Source organism: Oryzias latipes, chromosome 4, assembly GCF_053564925.1.
Source record: "Oryzias latipes strain Hd-rR chromosome 4, Olatipes_Hd-rR_3.1".
NCBI classification, from domain to species: Eukaryota; Metazoa; Chordata; class Actinopteri; order Beloniformes; family Adrianichthyidae; genus Oryzias; species Oryzias latipes.
The window spans coordinates 29175881-29200506 of record NC_136240.1 but is presented as its reverse complement, the minus strand read 5'-3'; the positions used below and the strand labels follow the sequence as shown (position 1 = coordinate 29200506).

Sequence of the window (24626 nt, the reverse complement as noted above, 5' to 3'; positions counted from 1 at the left end):
GAGAAAGCCTGGAAAGGGAAGGTGACAGTGGTGCCTGTGGTAATTGGAGTACTCGGGGCAGTAACCCCCAAGCTGGAGGAGTGGCTACAACAGATACCTGGAAAGACCTCAGACCTCTCAGTCCAGAAAAGCGCAGTGCTAGGAACAGTTAAGATACTGCGCAGGACCCTCAAGCTCCCAGGCCTCTGGTAGAGGACCCGAGCTTGGAGGAGAAACCACCCGCGGAGGGTGAGAGGGGCGTTTTTTTTATAGCTTCTCACCATGCATGGAGGGTTCCATCCCAAATCCAGCACCCTGAGACTGTATGCTAGCCGCAAGGAAAGAGGACTAGTTAGCGTGGAAGCCACTATCCAGGATGAAACATCCAAGATGCATGAGTACATCAAGCTCAAGGCCCCAACTGACAGTGTGCTCAGTGAATGGCTCAGGCAATGGAGAGCAGAGGACACAGTGCTGGAGGACAGATCCTCATGGGAGGACAAACCCCTGCATGGGATGTACCACCAGACCATAACTGAAGTGGCTGATATCAAGAAGTCCTACCAATAACTAGAAAGGGCAGGCCTACAGGACAGCACTGAAGCGCTCATCCTGGCAGCTCAGGAACAAGCCCTGAGCACCAGAGCGACAGAGGCTCAGATCTACCACACCAGACAAGACCCTAAACCCCAACAAGACCCAAGGTGTAGGCTGTGCAAAGTTTTTTCAAAATTGTTTTATTTCCATTAGGCAAATGTATTATCGCAAATCCATATTCAATGGAAATGCAGCTAATGAAATTAATAAATAAATAAATAATAAATAACGAAATATTTTTAACCAGGCAAGCCAAATCAAACTCTTGCTATGAACAGTGGAATGATTTTAATGCATAAATAAAAGCTCCTTCTGTAAAAAAGGAGCTGTGAAAAAGCAACTTTATATTTAATATAGTATTCATTTAGTCACAAAGAAATCTTAAATGCACTTGATAAACTAACACAGAAGTTTGCTGTTCTACAGAATTTTTGTGTTAAAACAATGACATAAGGGGAAGACATCAGCAGTAATCTTAGCAAGGCATAAGTTGCAAAGTATAAGTTTCAGAAGGTTAAACTGACTGTTCACGCAATGAAGAGTCCATTATTGTACTTAGACAATGAATTTCTTTTTTTTTTTTTAACTTGTGGAGAACATTTAAGGCAGTTAACAGTCCTAGCAATTTAGCTCAAGATTATATCGTGCAATGTATTTGAAAATCAACAGACCTCATTGAGCATGTTACACTTCATAATGACAAAATTAGAAAAACACTGAAACAGTGTGGCTTGCTTAAATGGCCTAACAGAAGGAGCCATATTCTCTTTGAGAGGGAAGCAGCAGCAGCACACTTTCAGTTTGTTAATTACTCTGTCTGCTATTATTCTTAGCAGCAATACTTCACAAGATTGCAATAGTTAAATGAGAAGTGCCTAATGATACAAAAAAAAATGTGGAAAAAAATGGTAACACAGGACATTATCATGGATCATGTCTAGGTTGTCTGTGTTGGACAGTATGTTTGGCAGAACTCCCTTTTACACGAGACAGCACAGCAATTGTTTATATTTTAAACTGTATACATCTTAATTTTTGATTTACAATATTTTGGTGTCTAACAAGCAATTGCAGAGATAATGATATCAACAGTGAAGCAATCACAGCCAATTACCTCCAAAGTCCTGGAATTCATCCAAACAGGAATAACAAGATTCAGACACCAAGTGCAACTTTTTTTTAGCAACATTTCTGATTTTGACAAATCCTATCAGTTTCTAGGAGAACAGCAGAGAAACTCATGTTTGCTCCACAGGGACTGGGCCTAGGATCTGCCAGGCAGTCCTTGATGTTGGCTGTTCAAAGATGCCCACAGAGACAATTCAGAACAAGCTATAGATGCAGGAAATAAATGCAATGAGGTAGGTTGTCAATAGAGTGGAATCACAAAGTGGCAAAGTGATGTTCACCCCTCAATACAGAAATATCTGTATAGAGAATCAGCTGGAAACCAATAAACGGCTTGTGGCTGAGATATTTAAAATTCTCGATAAACAAAATAACAAAGGAAAGTGGTACTGACAGATGTTCACCTAAGTCAGGGGTCGGGAACCTATGGCTCGCCAGCCATATATGGCTCTTTTGATGGTCACATGTGGCTCGCAGACAAATCTTTAAAAAAAAAAAAAAAAGTAACTATTATCTATTATTTCACAGAGTTTGTACCAGCCGGAAACCTGTGAATTGCCGTGCCTAAAACTGTGCGCTCCCGTCTCTGAGAAAGAGCGCGCAGTTGCGGGGACGGGATGTGTGAGGAAGAAAGCAGAGGGTGGGGTGGGGGTGGGAGGGTTGTGGGCACATGCAGCAGGTGAATCGCACAGGGATTGTAAAAACGTGAAACCCGCTGCCCGTCACTCACTGCGGCGTGAGTATATGTTTGGCTCCAGGTCTGCATGTGAGCAGTCTCTCACATATACAGAACATTCAGACTAACCTACGATCACGTTTAAAGTCTCAACGCCTGCATGAAGCAGAAACTTACCAAGTATCAACCAGACTAGACCATCAGCAAAACTACCACGAGAAATAATTATCATTTATTAGCAACAGCATAACGATGTTATTAAAAAGAATCCACAGACTTTTTGTACTTTAAAAATGTTGAAATTACATCAAATGTACACATTCATTTGAATATTTAGTTTTAAACATATTGCAGCGGACAGACTTGGACTGGGTGGCTGTTGGGCAGCGTTAAAAGTTCTGGAGTTCATTAAACGCATCAAGCAGAGATCTGATTGGCCCTCAGTTCTGTCGCTCAGCCTGTTGTTAGGTAGTTTCGACCAATGAGGTTCAGATATGGGCCGAATAAGGGAAATAGGAGGGCTGGAGCGGGAGCAGGGGAATCGTCTCGGTGGGAGAGATTAAAGAGTTGCTGAATTAATTGTACGGCGTTTGTTGCAGTCTGCACTAACCAGAATAAAGAACCTTAAAAGAGGTTAAGTCTCCGTGCCTCAGTGTGGGAAAGGGACACTACATTATTGTATGGCTCTTTCAAAATTACAATAAAAAATATGTGGCGTTTATGGCTCTCTTGGCCAAAAAGGTTCCCGACCCCTGACCTAAGTGATGGCAACAGGAAGAGGAAGATTTTAAAATGTAGCAGTATCCGAATTCGTCAAGGTGTCTGGGTGCAGATGCAACGTCTGGAATTTTTTTGTGCCCGCTTTTGCTGTCACTCGACACTGGTTTTGCTTGATGATTTTCTCTTTGTGTTTCCGGTACAGGTGATAATTAAGTTGTTGTCATGGATTCCATTGTTGGGACCTGCCAACAGTATTTTTTACAGGAAAAAAACAACAACCCGAAAACCCTGTCTGACACAGTGCTCCTCACTAGGAGATGTAGAGGGGGCTTTTTTGGACAAATTGCTGGAAAGAGGCATCATTTACAGGCATACTATCCAAACCACATCAACGTGACTGAAGTAGCCCCTTTTTCAGACACTAAGGCTGAATCCAAATTGCCTCCCTACCCCTATGGCTATCCTATCCCTACATGTATTCCTCCAAGTGAAGAGATATAGAAAAAACATTGTCTTCAAATTCGGACGTTACTACTGCTGTGTGAAGTCATCAAAAGGGCCAGTAGTAGCAATAGTAGCCAGAGAGTGATTCAGATTAAGCCTTCGTCCTTGGTTAGATTGGAAATCTTGTTTAATTCTGATGTGAAATGGTCTACTACCATATTCCTCAATATTTGTTTATCTTATGAGGTTCATTTTAACGTAAAATAGTACGGCATAGTGTCTAACCGTAAGTTCCAAACTTTCATTTCATTCATTATCTTAACCGTTTTTCCCTTTCGGGGTCACGGGGTTGCCCGAGCCTATCCCAGCCACTTGTGGGCGAAGGCAGGGGACAACCTGGACATGTCGCCAGTCTGTCGCAGGGTAGAATGTCCACAAACACACACCCATTCACTCTCACACTCACACCTAGGGACAATTTAGAGTTGCCAATTAACCTATGAAGCATGTTTTTGGACGGTGGGAAGAAGCCGGAGACCCCGGAGAGAACCCACGCATACACGGGGAGAACATGCAAACTCCACACAGAAAGGTCCCCTGTTGATGTAGTTTTTCAGTTCCCCCAGCCGGGACTTGAACCGGAGGCCTTCTTGCTGTGAGGCAAGAGCGCTAACCACTGCGCCACCGTGCTCCAAACATTAAATATCTATTTTGTGGAAAAAATATTGTGGTAGTTATGTTCTAAACATAAACTGTACAGTAGTATTCTTATTTTTTTCGATGTTTTATGGCTGTAAAACCCCTCACCAAGCATGTTACACTTATGTCCGACAGACATCAACATTTTTATACTCTTCTCTCTTGTTCAATATCTCAAAGTTCATAGAAAAATAAGCTCAGTGTTATAGAATGAAAGCAACGATCTGCAAGCAATCAATGATTAATAGAAGTTTGGCAATCTAAGCGTAATCTATACAGGAGAACCGGCACAGAGGAGGTTGATCGTCAGTGTTCTACAACCAATCAGGATGCAGAAAAGAATTGCATTAAAAAAAAAGCTGTGATATAGCAGAACAACAAAAAATGAATCCTAGAGATGCTACGTATCCCGCAAAAATTTGTAAGTACAATTTACAAACAACCCAATGTTGTATTCTTTATGGCTTCTTCCATGTCTTAAAAACATTTGGAAAAAATACACTTTTAGTACATAAAACCAACATTTTAAAAGTATTTGTTTAGTAGAGGACAAGAATAGTAATGAGAACTTTTATTCTTTTCCTGAAACTTTTACACAGTGCCGCATTTTATGCTTTAGCAAATTTGATGTACCATTAAAGGGCCATGTCATAATTACACTTTATAAGATAAACTTGACATGTGTTGCTCATTAGCAGATCACACCAGATGTTACAAATATCAAATTTGAAAACTTGAGCAGATATTTTTAAACATACATTTAAATGTTAATAGAAAGAGCACACTATTTTGTCTTCTAATTCACACTCTCATTCAAAACTGCCAAAGCATAAAATTGAAAGTCAGAGTGTCAAAATGTTCATAAAAAATAACCACTTAGTATCACCTACTGTGAGGACATGGTTGCAGGCTATTTCAGGCTATTTTTATTCAGCGGCAGTGACTGAGACATCTGGGAGTCTCTTTGAGTTAGCACATCTGTCACTTTTTCCATTATTTCCTATTTTTAAAATACGTGTTTCCTTTGAATGTTGACATTGGTATAATTCCGGTGACAGGTAATATGGTAATGTTCTAATTGGCACATTGCCTGGAAGAGCTCAGATTCTGATGGACAGCCACTTTAGAGGGTTGTAGCGTACATTTTACACTCCCCTTGTGATTCTAATGCTCTTACTGTCCTCAGTGTGAGGATACAGAAGATAGATCACTCAGTTCAAATGAACACCTCCTTTCTAATTCAGATTACATATGGGTTATGTGAGGAAGTGTAGGAAGTGTCTATGAACATGCTTTTTCCTTTGCCTAAAAACTTTATATAAATATTTGGAAGCTGTCCTCTTTTTAGTATAAAACTTAAATTAATTCTACTATAAACATAATTTCAAAATTTAAACGATGAGGTAAGAACTCCACTGCCCTTCTAACTGCACCGACAGTAAAATGTTAATAGATATGATAATTGCATTGTCTTGCCACTGTGGCTTTTTGACCTTTCCGTCACAAATGCAGGCAAATTGATTGATGATCCAAGAGCATTAATTTGTATTTTAGTGCAACAAAACTGTGTCGCTTCAGTAGCCTTTTAATTGGTTGTTACACAGCTGCTGGTTTAGAGCTAAAATGCGACCAACTACCACTATGGATATTTCTCCAGGTAATTACTTTTAAAATTGTCAACTTCAACCAGGCATGCATCAAATGTACTTTAAAAAAACTACTATTTTTTTTGTAGTTGCTAAATAAATACAGATAAAAATGTACACAACTCAAAGCTACTGGTTATGGAGGCTTCAGCACATGTAAAATACACTTAACTGTTAGTGTAGATTAGTAACACACAACTGTCACATCCGTTTGTGAAACTGGAACTTGTCTTAGGTGCATCTTAAACCCATGAGTAAAATACAAAGAAAGAATATTGAGGATTTTTTTTTTTAACACCAAGTAATTTTATTGTAGAACTTTGAATCATAGCAACACTCAAACTATTTCTATTGCTTTAGACTTAAGAAGGGATGAATGAGATTATTTTGCCATTCATAAACTGATGTCCATTGCATGAAGTGATGTGTCCTTTATGAACAAGCTGGCTTTTAGGGCAGATGCTTTTGCATATTGTTATTCAAATGGACCAATACCACTATGACATAATTTCAAAATGAAATAAATTGTGTTTATTGACATTAGAAAATATCATTTGGATTGGAATTATTTTACTGGAACATAAAAACGACCAAGTGCATCACAGCGGACAACACACATGTGATGGCAGCAAAAAATGATCAGTCCAATGTGTGGAAACATTTTAAAATGTTGTATTCAAAACAAACCTAAAATCCTTTCCTTGAATGCTCTAATAATGTTCTATATGTATTATTTTGACCTGGAAAAAAAAGTGGGCTGAAGTTTATAAAACTAAAATGTGAATGGATTTTCCATTAATTCTTGTCTTCTTGTTTGTTTGTACACATATTTAAGTTTACGTTTTATTCACACTGGGTCACACTGGTTGAATTTTTGGATAAAGATGACTTGGATCCATTTTACGTCCGTAAATCGGATCGTACACAATGGACTATGAATCATATCATCAACCACAAATAATGACATGAATCAAATATTTGTTTGAAATTTATTGTAACATCCATGATAATTTATCCCTTATTATGTCAAAAAAAGTACTAAACCCATTTTACATATTTTTTATCTTTTTCGATTTTTTGATCAATAATAACTGAAACCCTAAAATACTTAGCTATGGAAATGGTGTAAGATGACTGCTCCTACACTAAAAGAAGTAGCATGCTAGCTAGCATTAGCTACTTTATATTAAAAGGCATATATTTAACCAAGCAACTAATATTTAACACACAAAGTCTATGATTGTAAAAATGAATTAGCTGAAAACGGCCTGCCCAACTTTTTTTTTGTGACTGTTTTCTCGCGTTAACGAGATAATAAAGAATACACTGTCGTTGCTCTCTATGTCCCGCACTGAGATGTTGAGATGTTTCTGTTTAAAGTTCCTTTATTTAGTGGTTACTGTAGGCTTTTACCAACACTGTGCAGCTTTTACCAAATACTTTGAACAACAGAAACGCTTCCCAAAAGGTTTTTTTTTTGTTGTTGTTGTTTCTTATAAGGAGCTGCACTCCTCGAACACCCTAATACCGTTGCATGCTCTTTAACTCCCTTGAAACCGTCGACAACCGGTTGAATGACAACCCAGGGTCAACGAGCGCCTCTGTGTGCGAAACCCAAACACCCAGCCAAACTCCATCCGCTTATGCCTTTTTCATTATTTTACAATCCATTAAAAAACTAAACAGTTTGTAGAAAACCAGAAGAACTGATCGATTTTGTTAGGAATGATTAAAAATAGAATAGTTAGAAACTCCCTTTTGCATTTTGTTAAACTAACTTTTACCTTTTATTACACTAATGGCTTAACCTCGATTTACTATGTATTATCATCTCAAAATTATATTACACTCCAGACAGAGCACAACCAAGACTATTGTCTCGCAAACATTCCTTTAACATCCTCCCTTTTCATCTTTGTGTGTTCTGGTGTATGCGTTCTGGCAAATGTCTGCAAGAGATCTGACACTTTAGGTGCTCTGACCTTCGAGCATCTAGCCTGCAACAGTCTGTGGGTGTGTTTTTCACACCATGATCCATCGAATGAGGTTCTGAATATGCAAATGCAAGGTATATATGCCAGGCCTTTTGCTGAACCCCGTTGTTCAGACTTTGAATGCATCTTGTTCATCTGTCTGTAACCCTGCGTACAAATCTGTGCGGAGTAAATCTACAAAAGATAAGTAACTGTCTCTGAGTCGTTATTCATTATTTCTGTGTGTAAGAAACTGACGGGGTTACGAACTAATACAAATACAGTCCTTTCTAGAAAATCCAGTTTCTTCACAGATTTATAATCAAACAATTTCATTGTGGTCAGAATCAGCCGGAGATTGTGCTGATGTTGTCGTCGGTCATACAAACAACGTTCAAATCAGCCACTTGGGGATTTGAATGTTGTGGAGGCAGGTGCAGTTCAGTCATCCTGTGGTCTCAACAGTGATCAGATGAGGGGGTCAGGCCGTCTACACAGATACAGAACGATGCAAGACGGGGGCAGTATGGAACGACTGTGTGTCACTCAGGACTTGGGCTTTTATTATTGAAAAAAAATTGTTTTCTCATGAGACGGCATTAAGGTGTCTGAGGAGCGCCGCTCCACTCATAAATAAAAAAAAAAACACAAAGAACTTTTGGGGAGCGTTTTTGTTCTTACCCTTTTGAAAGAAATATTAGAGACTTGAAACAATTTTTCAACCTATAGTGCTTCCTGAAAACAATGAAGCAGGACGTAGCAAAATCTGAGGGGGGCTGGGCCCTGTTTGGCAAAGGGCTTGGTGAGCACACTGATGAAGGAGAAAGTCATGCAGCCATTGCAATTTGAGTGTACTGCCTCTACCTGAAGGCGACCAGCTGTGGCTGCTGCAACTATCCGCTTATTGAGTCATAGTCCAAAGAGCTCTTCGAGATGATGCCGACGCTCATGATGTACGGAATGGAGAGAATAACTATGTGAAGGATCTGTCTATTCCTGCCCAATCTGAAAGAAACCAACAAGAACAGATGTTAACTGCATCACATCAGTGAAGCCGAAAACGAGCCTTCCTCCATAACACTGGGTCCACAGAAGCGTGGCTCTACTGTGTGATGTGAAATAATTGCTGTGTTTTCTGACACATAGTTGGCCTGTGATTATGAGTTAAAACACATTTACCTAAAGAGTTCCGGAACCTTGCACAGTAAATGAACCTGGAAATGCAGTAAATAAATAAATAAATAAATAAATTACTAAGCCAACTGGATACACCCATAGCGCTGTTTTAACTTTGGAGATGGCCAAAACAACACAGAAATCAACACTTGTTAACTTAAAATAGTTAAAACTATGAATATTGACAGAACTTAACAGAGTTTGTTGTGATGTTTTTGGGAAAAAGAAAAGGAGATAATCTAGGAAACCTGATCAGACTGACATTGTCTGTGTGTGGCACCTGGGAAATGTCCATTTCGTTTTTGCCCTGTTTATTTGTGTATTTAAGCATGCATGCATGATTCCAATGGGTGAACAAACCAGCAATTATTTACTACTTGTTCTTATTGATATGAATTAATAATATGCAATTTGGTTTGATAAAATTCATTATATGATTTAGCCTATCATATGATGAGCCTATGTCATGCTATTTTCTTAAGCCTTTCAGAGTAAACTATATCCATATATATGATAATATATTACTTTTGACACACTAGAGAACTATTTTTTAGCAAGATATTTTTTAGTGAGGTATTTTCGTTTTCTACCCAGAAATCAAACTTGATCTCTGAGCCACCACCTTTCGCTCTGTGTGGGTGCCGCCCATTTCATGACATCAACCTAGAGCCGACCCCAGCAGCATGTCTGCATTTTAACCACAAAAACAAACATCCAAACTTTTGCAAAGATGGATGTTCATATGGTGCATATCAACCAAAAGCGTTTCAACCAAACACTGCTAGCTCCGTGGAGAAAGTGGGTGTGTGTGTTAGCCTGGGGGTGGTGCTGGCAGTGGACACTCTTCCTGCAAGGGCCAGTTCTCACTTTGTGATGTCACAATGTGAGAAACCACTTGTTTTTGTGGACTGGGAGGGGGCTGGTGCTCAGAGAGCAGGTTTTTAGAGGAATACCCAGAATGGATCAAAATACCGCTTTGGGTTGATTTTTGTTAGGAATAAAAATTATAATACACTTAAAAGCTCAAAAAGTTGATCTTGCATGACATAGACGCTTTAAAATCTGTTAAAAACTTTACAGTTAACACCAAATCTTAAAAAGAAGTTTTTTTTCATAAAATGTGATGTTAGTCTTTACTTAAAAAAACATATGGATAAAGTGAGTGGGTGGATGGATGGATGGATGGATTGAAAATTTGATACATAAGAGAACATTGTATCTATCAATCAATAACAACAGTCTATGGCAAAAACATGAAAAGAAATATAAGAAAACCTAAGATATTCCCCATGTGCATTTAAACTTAATCAAATCAGGAAAATAACTATTACTGTGAAATTAAAAAGAGACAGATCTAACAGAATGGAATGATTAATTACCTGCTATTTGATAACAGAAGGAAAAAAAAAAACCTTTCTGTTTTAATGACACTTTTTAAATCTTGGCTTTGGTCAAGCACCGTTTACCTGGAGCATTACATGGAGACATGGCATGGTGTTCCAAAGGGCTAAATTTAGCAGACGTCAGGTGGGATGGATTACCAGGAGGCTTGGAGGGGATATGATATCTTGAAGGGAAATTGCTTCAACTTAATGAAGTACATAACTCATTGTTCACACTCTGTCCAGTCTAGGGAGCACTCTCCCAGTCTGAGGTCAGCGTAGGTTACTGCACCAACTTGTAGTGGAGTATGGTTAGTATTTCTTACAGGTTGCTCTCCTAAGACCTAGTTCTTGCTCGACCCAGTTTATCGGGTACTTTTACTTATTCTTATTGTTGTGTATCCCATTTAGGCTAAGGTTTATATTGAAAATATTTAGCCGTGTTTCAGTGTTGTTGGTGATGCAGAAGTACAAAAAATTAAGTAACATAAAAATAAATAATTCCATTTGTGTATTGATGGATTAATACTAAGTTTTACTTTTGAGGCCATCTTGGACAGAAGACCTGTTCTGGTCAAACCGTAACTGTACCCCAAAAGATTACTGTAAGTTTTTTTATTTGTGGTGCATTTTGGGCAGAAATTGATAAATCTAATGAATTAAAATTAAATAATTTAAATAAAAATGTAACCAAAGCAGGCGCACTTTAAATCGTTAAATCTGTGCAAAAGCAGAACTTTTTTTACATAACCTTAAAGATGAATTCTGGTTGTGGTTACTGACGTCCAACTAATTTTCTGTGGGACATGGCATTTAAAAACCTGTCAGTGTTTTGGTACAACTTTGGTAAACTATGACGGATTGATGGATTATTTGAGATTTAAAGCTGTCATAGTCAGGAATCTGACTTTAGTACAGTTTGATATGTACTGTTGTTCAACTGTTTGTGAATGAATTAAATAAAGTTTGAGTTAGTTTTTTATTTTACTACACATTTTAGCAACTTTAAAAAAAATAATAATATTTTAATTAAACCAGAGATATAGAGGTAAAAGAGGCTCAGGAGCCTCACGTTAGAGACCCCTGGTTTATACCACGTACGGCCTAAAACTGATGGCATACCGTATTGCAAGCCCTGAAACTTACATTTATTTAATCTAACCCTAGAAACTCTGCTGGTGGACGGATGAATAGATGTGGTGATAATACAGGGCATGCAGCATTTTATTTATTTATTGCCCTTTGTAAATTGAAGAGGTACGGACAATTCAACTGTGATTTAATTTTTTAATAATGCTAAAAAAATAAACTAGACTTTTAAAAAATACCACTATATATAGTGGGGCAAGTCTAGTCTGCCACCAATTGTGCAAGTTCTCACATATGGCTGGTGCTAAAAAGATGAGAGAGGCCTGTAATTTTCATTATAGGTACACCTCAACTAAGAGAGACAAAATGTGACAAAAGTAAATCCAGAAAATCACATTGTCTGAGTTAAGGTAGTTTAGGTATACCTATGATGAAAATTCCCATGATATATAAATAACTTTCACTACCAATGTTTTTTCTTAAGCACCATAAAGGGGGCATGTTCAGGGATTAGTGTTCCTGTTAGGGGGCATAATCAGCTTTACCAAAGATAAATAAATTTAATAAATCTACTGCTGGAATAAGTACTGGGATTTACTTTTATCATTTTTCTGTATTTTTTAAAGAATTTTAATTTAAAAAAAATCAAAAGCATGGATGCAAGTCAAATAATTCCAATGACCAGCATTTAGTTGGAGTAATTTTCTTCTTTGTTGGTTCTGACGTTGTTGCTTTTACCAGTTGCTCGGCAAACATCCCTCCCTCTGTTCCTTGAGTAAATCAAGCAATTCACCTCTCTCATCTCTTGGTATATGCAGTTTTTTATTTATTTTATTTTTTATCTTGAGTCCAAAGCAGTGAAAATCTTCAGGTATGCCATATTTGCATTTGTCTTGTGTGTTGCCAGATTTTGCATAAATGCAGATTTGAATTTGACTTTGGAGGCATGGTCATCCTTTGAGGTCTCCATCACTAATGAGAGATAACAAAAAGCTGCAAGAACTACAGAGCACGACATAAAGTTTCCTCTCCCCAGAGGTTCAGTCACACATTCACAACACAAAAAAACAACCTTAAGCCCATGTCAATCAAAACATATTGCATTCCCTTGATCATATCCAGATATCTACTGCATCTCTCTCACACTCTCAGGTCAGTAATAAATACACAATGTAAATAAAAATGACCTTGGGGTCCTGTAACTTCTACTGTTTGTTTATTCCAGCTGTAGTTGGCATGCCCATCTTGGTGTTGCGTGTTGTAAAGAATTGCATCTGGTTGGAATGTTCTGCATAAGAGATTCCTTCTTTTGTTATTGTTCAAGTTGTTTTTTCCTCTAATTTTGCATCATTTGCTAAACTGTGCTTAAAGTGGCCGGGAACTTTTCTGAATTTGGCCAGAGACATGATCAAAAGCACTGTTCTGCAAAGTGTTGGTGATGGAACTCTCCAGACTGTGCATGGTGCAGAGGACATGTGCAAAAGGCAGACATCTTGCAGCAGTGATATTTTTAGCACCGTCAGTGCTAAATGTGCTCATTTTGTCGAAATATTCCACTGCTGTGCCACATTACACAAATGTTCTGCACATGTTTTAGCAAATGGTCTCCCCTCAGTTTTCATTACAGTCAGGGCTAATGAATGCAGCTTTTATTGTTCATCAATAAAGTGAATTATTACTCTTAGGTAATTATGATTACCCAGTGATGTCCAATAGTGTCCGGTGTAGACAACAAATGGTGTCTTGTCCAACATGGCCGCCTATGCAATTATCTTGTTTTTACACACGTGTCATTCTTCTTAAAAAAGGTATGTCATGGGGGAAGCACACATTTGCCACTAGTAGTTTCAATTCTTTAACTGTTACTCAGGTTGACATCTTCCACATAAAAAAAATGCCCGTCTGCAACTGTTAGCCAATATCTTAGCATTAGCTAGCTTGTCTTGCTTTAGTTTATACATCTTCCACACGCTGAAACCTACAGAGTCTTTTAAAGCATCTCTTCTTTGTTTGAATCGCTCGGTGATTTGCTTGCATAAACGTTGTATTTAGCATTTAAATTCAACCGTACGTTCTATGATGATAAAACGGTACAACCTTGCAGTGGTTACAAATGACGCCTTTTCGATCAAATTCTCTACTTGGAAATAGGATAAAATGGAAATGTTAAAGTAACATTCGCCGTTCCTCCATACTTCCCGATTGGTTGCTTTGTGTTTATCTTTGTGTTTTTTGGCTCTCTGTTCAGCAGTAGCTAAGACCTGAAATGGTCGGTCCATGTTTTGGTTAAGGTGCCCAATACTCTGCCTCAGAATTCACAAGGCAGTGAGTAAAATAATTATTCAAGATTAAAAATATTCAAAAGTGCGTTAAAATAATTTACTGGAATTAGTGACTTAATGCGTGATTATGTACTTAGCCCAAATGAATACATGTGTGTTGTTTTAATTTAAAGAAGAAGACAAAATTTATCTAAATTTAGAGTCCTTTTTCATGGCCAAGTTCATTGCTTTTGCTCACAGACTCGGCTTGCATCTGTTCTTTGAGCAGGTGCTCGACATTGTGAAGCAATTCCCAACCAGCTCAAGGCTGGGGATTCTCCAGAAATCTTTTGTACGGAGGCATTTGTAGCATCAAAGGGATCTCTTGCAAAATAAACCCACAAAGAATGTTTTATCAGAGCACCAAAGAGGGTTAGTGTAGTTTTTCAGTGGGTTAACCATTTTCAAATGGTTGGGGCGGAAGATTGGAAGTGAAGGGCGTGCTCTTGGGCGAGAGAGGGGAGAGTGGATGAGAGAACGGCCCTAATGCGGCATCTCATTACAACCTCTGTCAGGATTCCTCTATTCCACCATCAGCTCCCCTTAACTTGGTAAAAGCCCAACTGTCGTTTCGAGTGAGTGTGCCGCCATGGAAGCATTTACAAATAAATGAAAAATGTCACATCTGATTTCACTCCTCTCGGACTGCAGCGCCTCAGCTTTGTCACAAACTGTCTTTGTTGTTCTGGTCTTTTACAGGTCTAGCTCCCGGTCGGTGTGGATAAGTTCTGGCAGGTTTAGGCCCTCTGCTTCTCTCTCAGGGTAAGCTTGCAGACAATGACCTTCCTTTAATGAAACACTGATTTTTTTTTTTTCTTTTGCATTGATTCTTTTATCCTTGTACTTGAATGGCACTCGAGTGAGCAGGAAGTTGTGGCTGGCTTGATACGATGGGAAAATAGAGCCGCTAAAATGGCGTGGCGTGTCGTTCAGAGAGTCAGCGTGATATCGTATTTAACCCTTGGCTTTGTGGTTCGCCTTAGATGCCCCTGCTAATGCTGCCGCCACCACAAAAGGAAAGAGGAATTAAAGACATACGACACCTTTTATGCTACGTTTAGTTTCTGATAACATTTCTAATCGTAAATTTAGCGCATGTTTTGTTGTTATTAATGCATGTTTACCAAAAAAAAATACAATACACTATGTTAATGTAGGTTGATTGACAGTTGTGTTTTTTACGGTAGGAGAGAATAAACAGTAATAACACATTTTTCGTTCATTCTAGCATAGTTATGATAAACGTTTTCAGTTTTTATGCATCACAAAGCATTTTTCTCGTAACATTTTGATGCCGACACGGGGAAAAATGTTTTGCTTTATACATCGAGAAACACAAAAATCCCATTTAAACAAATCTGCGTCGCTGACTTCATATTTAAACATAAAATGAATAAAAATGCTATGTCCAGTATGAATTTAGATGTTTACGATTGTGTTGAATTTGCTTTGAAGTTTGTACTCAGTGTTGGGTAGTTTGCTACGCAGTTGTGACATTGTGAAGCCATACTAGCCATACTACATCATATTCACCTCATTTATCAGTTTTTACCTTCCGTTGATGTGCCTTTTACCTTTTAAAGAACGGGTATGTAACAGAGCAGTTCTAATGAACACGCTAGCTAGACGTTACACACGTGCCGCCACGAGACAATGCTTTGTTTGTCTGCAATGTCAGATCTTACTGTCTACAACAGTTTTAGCATCATCTTTCAGTTATAAAATCGACAGGACGCAAATGTGAAGACAACAATACTGTTGATCTTTCAAACTCTTGAAGTCCCTTTGTCAAATCCTCAGCAGCTAATGCAAAACTGATCAACATCTTTAGGTGTGATGATCGATATGCACTACTTCAAAACAAATAATATCAACATTTCATGAAAAGTATTTTGCTAATTTTTTTCTTTTCTGATGACACAATCCCTTATCAGGTTACATTTTAACCAAAATAATTTTTTTTTTTTAAGAAACATATTTAAACTGTATGGAATGTTACTTGCAATAAGTTAAATATTGATGGGATAATTTAACATGTAAAAATAACTTGTAATGAACTGATCTGCAAATTAAGCAAAGTGATCTTACTGAATAAAAAAAAAGGAAATCTATATTACTCAAGTGTAAACTGTTCTATGTTGTACAATAGGATCACATGAGTTGAAATTAGACAATGGAATTTAGAGGTTTTGCTTCAATTTTGCAATAAAAATGTGTTAAGCCTTAAAGAAACTCCAGAAAAGGTCTTTCCATGTGGATTATCTAAGGTCCTCTTGTAACTGTCGTAGATTGACGGAAACTGCAAGAAGGCTAAGCTCTTAAAGCTCTTTTTGAGACGAGCAAAAACAAGTAAACTATCATAAATGTACTTTTTACTCACCTTTTTCTCTTTACCACCACATCGAAGAAACTCTGCACACTCCATAAGGGCTCTCACTGAAGGACCATGTTTTCACAGCAAGTGTTTTTTTCTTCTTCAAATCAAGCACAAATGCCCCATGCAGGCCTTTTGGAATGGGCCGTTAAGCCTCTTTAGTAGCACTTTAAAGAGTGTGAGTGGTGGGTGAGGTGCTTTAAGGAGGGGGGAGACAGACAGCCTCTTAAAAAGTCCGGAAGGCAGGACACCACTGCATTTAAAAGCTGGTAATGATGCACGTCGCTCACCAAGGAATCAGTGAACTGCAGCCGGCAGGTTTTCTGGACTTAACATGTGTGTATTTGGAAATGGGTGTGTGTATAACTGGGACACCTGTGGTGCGATCTGCTGCCCACCGTTATAATGCCATAAAGATAAACACAACCTGCTGCTGAACAAGCATTAGCTGCTTCTCAGCACAGAATACATACACATTTTAACCCCATTTTAAAAATGATACATTTAATCTTTGAAAGTTACTTTTGTTTCATGTTTGTACCTTTATCAACTTGATCAAAAGCAAACATAAAGGACGTATAAGTTGGCAACAAAAGCAAATTTTGATAGATATAGAAGAGGTTCAAAATTTTTGTGTTGTCAAATTTTTGCTAACCTCACAAAAATACATACGGAAAATGTCTGTAGTTTGGACAACAAATATGCAGAGTAAAAGGATATCTCAAAAATAATATATACATAAATAAAATGTGAACAGAAGTAAACTAGCCTAAATGAATAACCAATTTAGAAGTTTGTAATCCAGCTGTGATGAGCATGGAACTTATTAACATGCTTTCAGTCATCAGAGGAAAATCTCACTCCTGCATGCTTCCGCATAGCCAACCACAAACTGGTAACTTTAGGTTATTAGTTGACAGTATGCTGATTTTCTTCCTGCAATCATTGCAATCGAGGTGCTTCCTCAAAAACTATCATTTGTTTTGGCCCGCGGTATTGCAACTCCGGTACACTGTGTTCACTCAAGCCGCTTCATGTCCCCACCACAGTTTTTATTCACACATCCTCCTCACACCCTGGAGAAAGTACTTACACACAAATTATCAAAAAATGGTTGTGCCAATCACAGTTTACTTACTTTATTTTTTATCCTTGTTTTGTAAACAGGTTATTGTTAATGGGGGTAGGGATTGCTGTGGTGAGGAGGTAGAGCGGTCCAAGTATCCAGCAGACACTGACTGCATACCAGATTGACCTTGCTATGAAATATTATGGAATATTCCATTTAGCAGGCCTCACAATGACTGAAAAAAAGAAAAAAATGCAACTAGCAAGTAGAGGTTATGCTACGGTCAAAAAGACAACTGCCATCGTGCGATGAGGAGGCATCAGCAAAATCTTGAAGATGCTATGCTGCCGCCCAATTTTTTTGAAAATTCTTTGCGTGTTCATGAATGCAGATAGCGGCAGGCGGCCGTCAGGCATCAGTCAATCAGGCGGGGACGATTTCATTATGAAATTGGGGTAGCTGGATCAAAGGCCGGCAGCAGCTCGTATTGGAAGACATAGAAATGTCCATATCAAGTGCTGCCAGCTGGCTGATAAAAAGCGTGCCATTCTGCACCACTGGTCACGCACGACTCAGACTTTGGGGTGGCCATGGTGCAGTGGTAGGTCGGTCGACCTCTGATTAGAATATCGTAGGTTCAATTCCCGCCCATATGTTGAAGTGTCCTTGGGGAAGACATTGAATCCCACATTGATACTAGTGGTTATAGGTTGGCGCCAGTGTTAGGTAGCGAAACCGCCATCCATGTGAGAATGTGTCTATGCATGGGTGAATTGAAATGTGTTGATGCATTGGGCCTTCAAGGAAGGTAAAAAATTGGTAAACGCCATTTACCATTTAGTGTTTAGTAGTCTCTGTTCTGTGTTGAGTAAAAAGTTAAACCATGAAGCAAATTTCATTCAAACCTCCAAGAATGAGGGCACCTTGTGTTTTAAAATAAAGATAAAACCCTCCCGACTTGGCAAAATTCTTTGTTTGGGATCACAACCAAGAATCCATATTGTATGTCAATGAACAAGCAATCCAAGATAGCCATTGCCACACTTGCATTCCGTTTACACCTTTTCTACCTTGGTCAAAACATTCTAAGTCATAAACAAACTTTTAGTTTATTGTTTATGCTTGATAATGTTTAAATGTGTGAGTTTTTCATGGGTTGCGCAATTGTATAGTTAGCACTCTTGTCTCACAGCCAGAAGGCCCTGATTCAAATACCACCCAAGTCTTTTCTGAGTGGGTTTTGCATGTTCCCAATGTGCATGTGTGGGTTTTCTCCAGGCACTTCCTCCCACATTCTAAAAACATGTTTTCACAGGTTCATTGCTGATTCTAAATTGTCCCTTAGGTGTGAATATGCCTGTGTGTGTGGTTGGCCGTCTCTGTGAGGCCCAGTGTTGGACTGGGAAACTGTCCAGGCTCTGCCTCCCCTGACAGTCTCTGGGTAGGCTCCAGCAACCCTGTGATTCTTCAGAGAAATAATAATTATTTTTAATAATGACACCATTGATACACTAACACAGGGGTCGCCACCGGCAGCTTCGGAGCCGCATGCGGCTCTTTCATACCTGTGCTGTGGATCTCTGTTTTTTTGTAAAATAATTATCATGTTCTAAGATTGTCGTGGTGCCTCAGCTAGTGCGAACAGGCAGGAGGAAGAGAGCAGCGTGAAGGCGCGGAGGGGGCGTGTCTGCAGCTGTGAACGCCGACTAGAGTCCGTTGTGGGATGGATGGAAAGTTTTTCTGGAAAGACAGTCAGTGGGGATCTCGTAGGGGACAATTGAGCGCCCCCAAAAAAGCCCCCCCCCCCAGACTTAAACCACCCATTTCCGTGTAAAATTAATTAAATTTGAATTAGGTCGCCCCTACTATCCTGTCAGCTTGCTGCTACAATGACTTTATGTTGCGCTGTCTGTGTAGAACACACTGGAGGGAGGGTTGCACGCGGGGGGAAAACAACGAACATGTAGAGAGGCGGGGGCGGGGCTTAGACTCACCGCTTATGATTCCAGACCCGCAACAAACTAACAGCTGCTTCCTAATAAAAAAAATAGTTGTCATCCATAATATTAATACAATTTTTTGGGATTTACTGGATTTAAAGAAAAAAAATAGAAAGGAGTGTGCATCAAAGTGAATTTCATGTCACTCTTCTTAACTCTGGGTGTGTGACAGACAGAAAAGTCTATTCAAGGTTGTGGAAAATGGACAAAAGAGCAAAGGAAATATCACGCTCATAAATACTTAAATTGAATAATTAAATAAATATTCTGACAGCATTTTGAATCAATACATTGCCAAATTAACTATTGCGAAATATCGGCGAAACAATTTTTTCTAACACCCCTAGTGTTGCGGCTCCCTATGCTTTCATCCCAGTGGGAAACTAATCCAAATGGATCTTTGAGATGTACAGGTTGCCAACCCCTGCACTGACACAATAAAATGCCACTATAACTATCTTTTTTTTCTATTGTAAAATCATTTCCACTGGTCTGCATTGTGATAATGCAGTTTTTAGCTAAAATCAAAAAGCCTGTGTCATTTTTAAGACATACTTTCGCTTATTAGATAGTAGCTTTTGGGTTGTGAGCAGGACTGTCGGCGCTGAAGTTAGCCTAGCTAATTTCCCAGCATGCCTTAGTTTACACTGTCTTCTACTATAGAGACAAGCGCCTCTCAAGCCCAAGCTAACATTAGCACAGCCGAAAAACAAAAACAAAAGGATCCAGCCACACATTTTAGAGCAAGGTGATAGCTCAGACAAAGAAGATGAATAGGGATCTATTTGTTTGCATGTGGAGGATTTAGAATTAGAGCGTAGAAAGCGAGACTTTGGTCCCCCCATGGCAGTGGCTTTGTCATAAGTCTGAGCGTACAGCAGACTTGCGCTATGCTGTACTTCTTAGCTGTGCCAGAGGATCTTTTTTATAAAGGCATTGTATGAATTTTTGTATCTTTATTTTTTTTTTTTAATTAATGATACTGTAGCATTGTCTTGTGTGCTCTATTAAACTGGAGGACCACATTTAGAACCAAACAAAAGAGTACTAGTTGAGAACTACAAAGGTTCTAGACATCACTACACTGCCAGAATTCTTCTATTGATGAAGACTGAGGGCAGATTTGAGAGAAGACCTCGCAAGTGAATGTCAGTACAGTATTTTCTCTGGGACTTTGGCGTTGACCTTGGTCAGTTGCACTCAGCCTCAGGTCCACGTATGTGTGTGTTTGGCATTTGAATGATGAGTCCTATTCACTCAAGGTGACTTTTCTCAAATTTCTCCAATCACAATCTTCCATTATCTGCTCCAGTGCACCACTTAGGCTGCACACACAAGCAATCATAGTCTGTTCCCTGAGTTTAAGGTTTGTTCAAGTCTATTTTGCAGAGAGAATACACATAAGGTTAAACACTAAAATAAGTACAGGTCTCAACTAATGCAAATATATAACATAATTGTTTGAATCATTTAAATTTCAAAACGTGTCTTTATTTTTTGCTTTCTGTATGTTTAATACAGCCTAGCATTTGTCTAGCATGCAAATAACAATCTTAATTTCAAGTCAGTTAAGAATGGGTCATATCTCTATTACACCGGTGCTAGCTGCAGTTCCCAAGGACTAGTGTCCTGCTTGTTTTCTAGCTAACTCATCCTTGCTGCTTCCTACTGTCAAAGCATATCTGATCCAAGTAATGAGGAGCAGGTAAGACAGAGATATTGGAAAAACCTGCTGGACACCATCCCTCAATTAATTCAATTTGATTGCTTTTGTAGTGATGAGAATGCAAAAACACCAACAACAAAAAAAGATGGAAAGAAAAAAAACTTTTTGCTGTGAGACATTTATCATTATTGGTGATAATTAACTGGTTAGTTGTGTTGTGGGGCAATTTCAGTAAACATGAACCAGATGGTGTTTTGTCTCTGACCTTTCCTTTGAGAAACCAAGGCTTGCAAAAGTTTCCTAGGTATAGTGGACCAATATGGACAGTAGTTTGCCTGCATTTGGAGTAGAAGCAGTTTGATGCAAAAATGCATCACTCTGCGTCAATTGAACTCTTGTTCAATACAGAAACTTGCAGCAGATTGGGAAACTTTTTTGTGTTTTTAGAGACTTTTGGGGACTTTGACATGAAGCATGAATTATATTGCTTTTAGGCTTTTCCAATATTTGTGAATACTCCATGATGTCCTTCTATGTCCCAAGTGTATTCCCAGCTCAAACTCTACAGGATCAAGGGCAAGGTGATCTTCACTGTATTCACACTTTATAAAGCTTAATATTGTGCTCTGTACTGTCCAAGTTGGCATTGTAAATGCCAAACGATTTTTAAAGGACTTTCCTGGATAGAGAGAAGTTACTATGACACAGCATAGCCCCCAAGTCTAAGTCAGAATTGGAGATTTTCCCTGCTCTATGATGAAATTTGTAATATGTCCTCCAGATGAAAACTTACAAGAAAAGCACAAGCATTAAAAGCAGGTTAACCCTTTAATACCAGAGCTGTCACTGACAATCGGAAATAACACACGCTCTTTGACTTTTCGTAACTTTTCTATCATTTATGTCATTAACGTGAGTACATGAGTTTATGACAGCTCAAAAAAGCAGCTTTGCGTTGTTCTGCAAAACCTTTCTATTGTAAAGTGTTCGACATCTGCACAAAGCTGCTTTTTCTACAGTGTGGAAAGGTAGTTCATCTTTCCCGAAAGATTGATGGATAAAACTGTCTTAGAGTCTGCTGGATCTGACCTGAAGACTTCCCAATCCTTTTACCCTTGATAGCAGACTGAAGAGGCTGTGTGAGGGGAGAGTGGGATTACCTACAATGCTGTGGGTTCTGGTGACACAAGTGGAATAAATGTTATAAAGCAGGGGTCGGGAACCTATGGCTCGCGAGCCATATATGGCTCTTTTGATGGTCACATGTGGCTCGCAGACAAATCTTTAATTATACTTTTTTTTTTATCATTAGTCCAGTCCTTCTCGGGCGCGATGCGATGCCAGAGGCGCGCAGTAGTAGCGGTGCTTAGAGAGAGAAATCTGCGCCAGCGCTATCAGTTACTATTATCTATTATTTCACAGAGTTTGTACCAGCTGGAAACCTGTGAATTGACGTGCATAAAACTACGCGCTCCCGTCTCTGAGAAAGAGCGCGCAGATGCGGGGACGGGATGTGTGAGGGAGAAAGCAGAGGGTGGGGGTGAGGTGTTGTGGGGACAGCAGGTGAATCGCGCAGGGATTGTAAAAACGTAAAACCCGCTGCCTGTCACCCACTGCGGCGTGTGAGTGTGTGTTTGGCTCCCCGTCTGCATGTGAGCAGTCTTTGTCACATCTACAGAACATTCAGACCTACGATGACGTTTAAAGTCTCAACGCCTGCATGAAGCAGAAACTCACCACGGATCAACCAGACTAGACCATCAGCAAAACTACCACGAGAAATACTCATCATTTATTAGCAACAGCATAACGATGTTATTAAAAAGAATCCACAGACTTATTGTACTTTAAAAATGTTGAAATTAAATCAAATGCACACATTCATTTATATATTTAGTTTTAAACAAATTGTCGCGGACTGAGTTGGATGGCTGTTGGGCCGCGTTAAAAGTTCTGGAGTTCATTGAACGCGTCAAGCAGAGATCTGATTGGCTCTCAGTTCTGTCGCTCAGCCTGTTGTTAGGTAGTTTGGACCAATGGGGTTCAGCTATGGGCCGAATAAGGGAAATGGGAGGGCTGCAGCGGGAGCAGGGGAATATAAAGTTGGGAGAAGCGCTCTCGTGTCGGCGGGAGAGAGTCAGGAGTTGCTGAATTAATTGAACGGCGTTTGTTGCGGTCTGCAGTAATCGGAATAAAGAACTTTAAAAGAGGTTAAGTCTCCGTGCCTCAGTGTGGGGAAGGGACACTAAATTATTGTATGGCTCTTTCGAAATTACATTTCAAAATATGTGGCATTTATGGCTCTCTTGGCCAAAAAGGTTCCCGACCCCTGTTATAAAGGGAGGGGAGAGATATGTAGATGATCTTCCCCGCTACCCCTACAATGCGTTGAAGCTTCTGCAGATGCTGTAGAAAAGTATTGACGGTGTACCAACAGGGTGATGTTGTTGGATGGAAGACTTTTGATGGAGCCCCTGTAGAGGGTTAATATTATGAGGGATGATGCAATGATTCTCTTGAGTTTTCAGAGAATGTTGATGAGCCAGGAGATGTCTTCTGTTTAATGCACGCTTACAGATTTTGGGCTGCTCACCATTAATGGTTAATGAAGCAATGTGTGCCTTTTCCTGAAGTCAACAATCTCTTTTTCCCTGCACTAAGTAGCAAGTAGTCTCATTTCACTCCTTACAATACACTTACCACGTCCAATGTATCTATCTCACTACCGGGGTCAAAATCCTCTCTGTTAGAGACAGTTGTCATCTGTAAGATCTGCAAATTTGACAAAGAGGATAGACCTGTGAGTTGGAGTGCAGTCTAATGACATCCCTGTGTTCTCCCAATCAGAGGGGCCAACAGCCAATTTCACAGGAATGGATTTAACCACAGCTGGACCAGTTTGGATTGAACTGCGATGGCGGTGTTGAAAGCTTAGCTGAAGGCTGTCAACAGTATTCTAATTTATGAGTCTTAAGTGTCCAGGTGTGTGAAGCTAGGTTGCAGTGCGAGGGTTGATTAGCTGGAATTGCGTTAATTGCATCAACGATTGAAGAGTCACAGTAGTCAAAAGAATGAAGGGTTGAATCAACTCGATAATGCAATGTAATATTTAGATCTCACATGAACCAGCGTCAGCCAGGACCATGCCCGCAAAGTACATGTCCGTGACAGTTCCAGTCAAGACTCAAACACTGGACATTAAACTATAAAAATATTTTGCCTGCTGAAGATCGGTCTAATCTTTAAGCTTGACAATCTCTGCTACAAGTGATCTGGAGACAAGGAGCAGCATAGTAACTGTGGCAGTCCCAGTGTTTGCTCTTTAGGAGGACAATGAAAAACATGGGCCTGTTGTTAAAGACAATAAAAGTCTGGAAAAGTAGGGTTTCCATTGTTCACAGGGATACATTCTGTGAACAGAATTGCTGGAAATTGTAAGTTACATTTTTTTTTCAACATATCAATACATTAATCTTCCAGACAAAAGGTTAACTTTGCATGATAATTGCTAATGACATTTTTCACATCATCGGTGCACATTGACCATACAGGTGATGAGTGTGAAGGCTTGGACAGTCTTTTCTCTTTTGCCTGCTGCAGTCAGGAACTATTCAGATATTTGTGTTGCCATGAGCTGCTTTTGTGATTTTTTACCTGTTTGCTTTTACATCCCAACAAATTGCTTGC

General features: G+C 39.2%; 1 protein-coding gene and 1 long non-coding RNA gene across 4 annotated transcripts in view; one reads left to right on the top strand and one right to left on the bottom strand.

Annotated features, from left to right (window-relative positions):
* Window positions 1-16490, bottom strand: part of LOC110014973 (uncharacterized) — a 40640-nt gene extending 24150 nt beyond the window's left edge. For 2 of the 3 annotated variants that reach the window (XR_013655624.1, XR_013655625.1), the window contains exons 1-2: window positions 16211-16490; window positions 8727-8867 (exon numbers count right to left, since the gene is read on the bottom strand). This is a non-coding gene — a long non-coding RNA (uncharacterized LOC110014973). The remainder of the gene's footprint in view (window positions 1-8726; window positions 8868-16210) is intronic. The other variant, XR_002290019.3, reaches the window with a different exon arrangement.
* naaladl2 (N-acetylated alpha-linked acidic dipeptidase like 2) overlaps window positions 14225-24626 on the top strand; it is a 520425-nt gene continuing 510023 nt past the window's right edge. The window contains exons 1-2 of the mRNA XM_020702830.3: window positions 14225-14405; window positions 14530-14592. The gene's annotated coding sequence lies outside the window, so the exon portion shown is untranslated. The remainder of the gene's footprint in view (window positions 14406-14529; window positions 14593-24626) is intronic.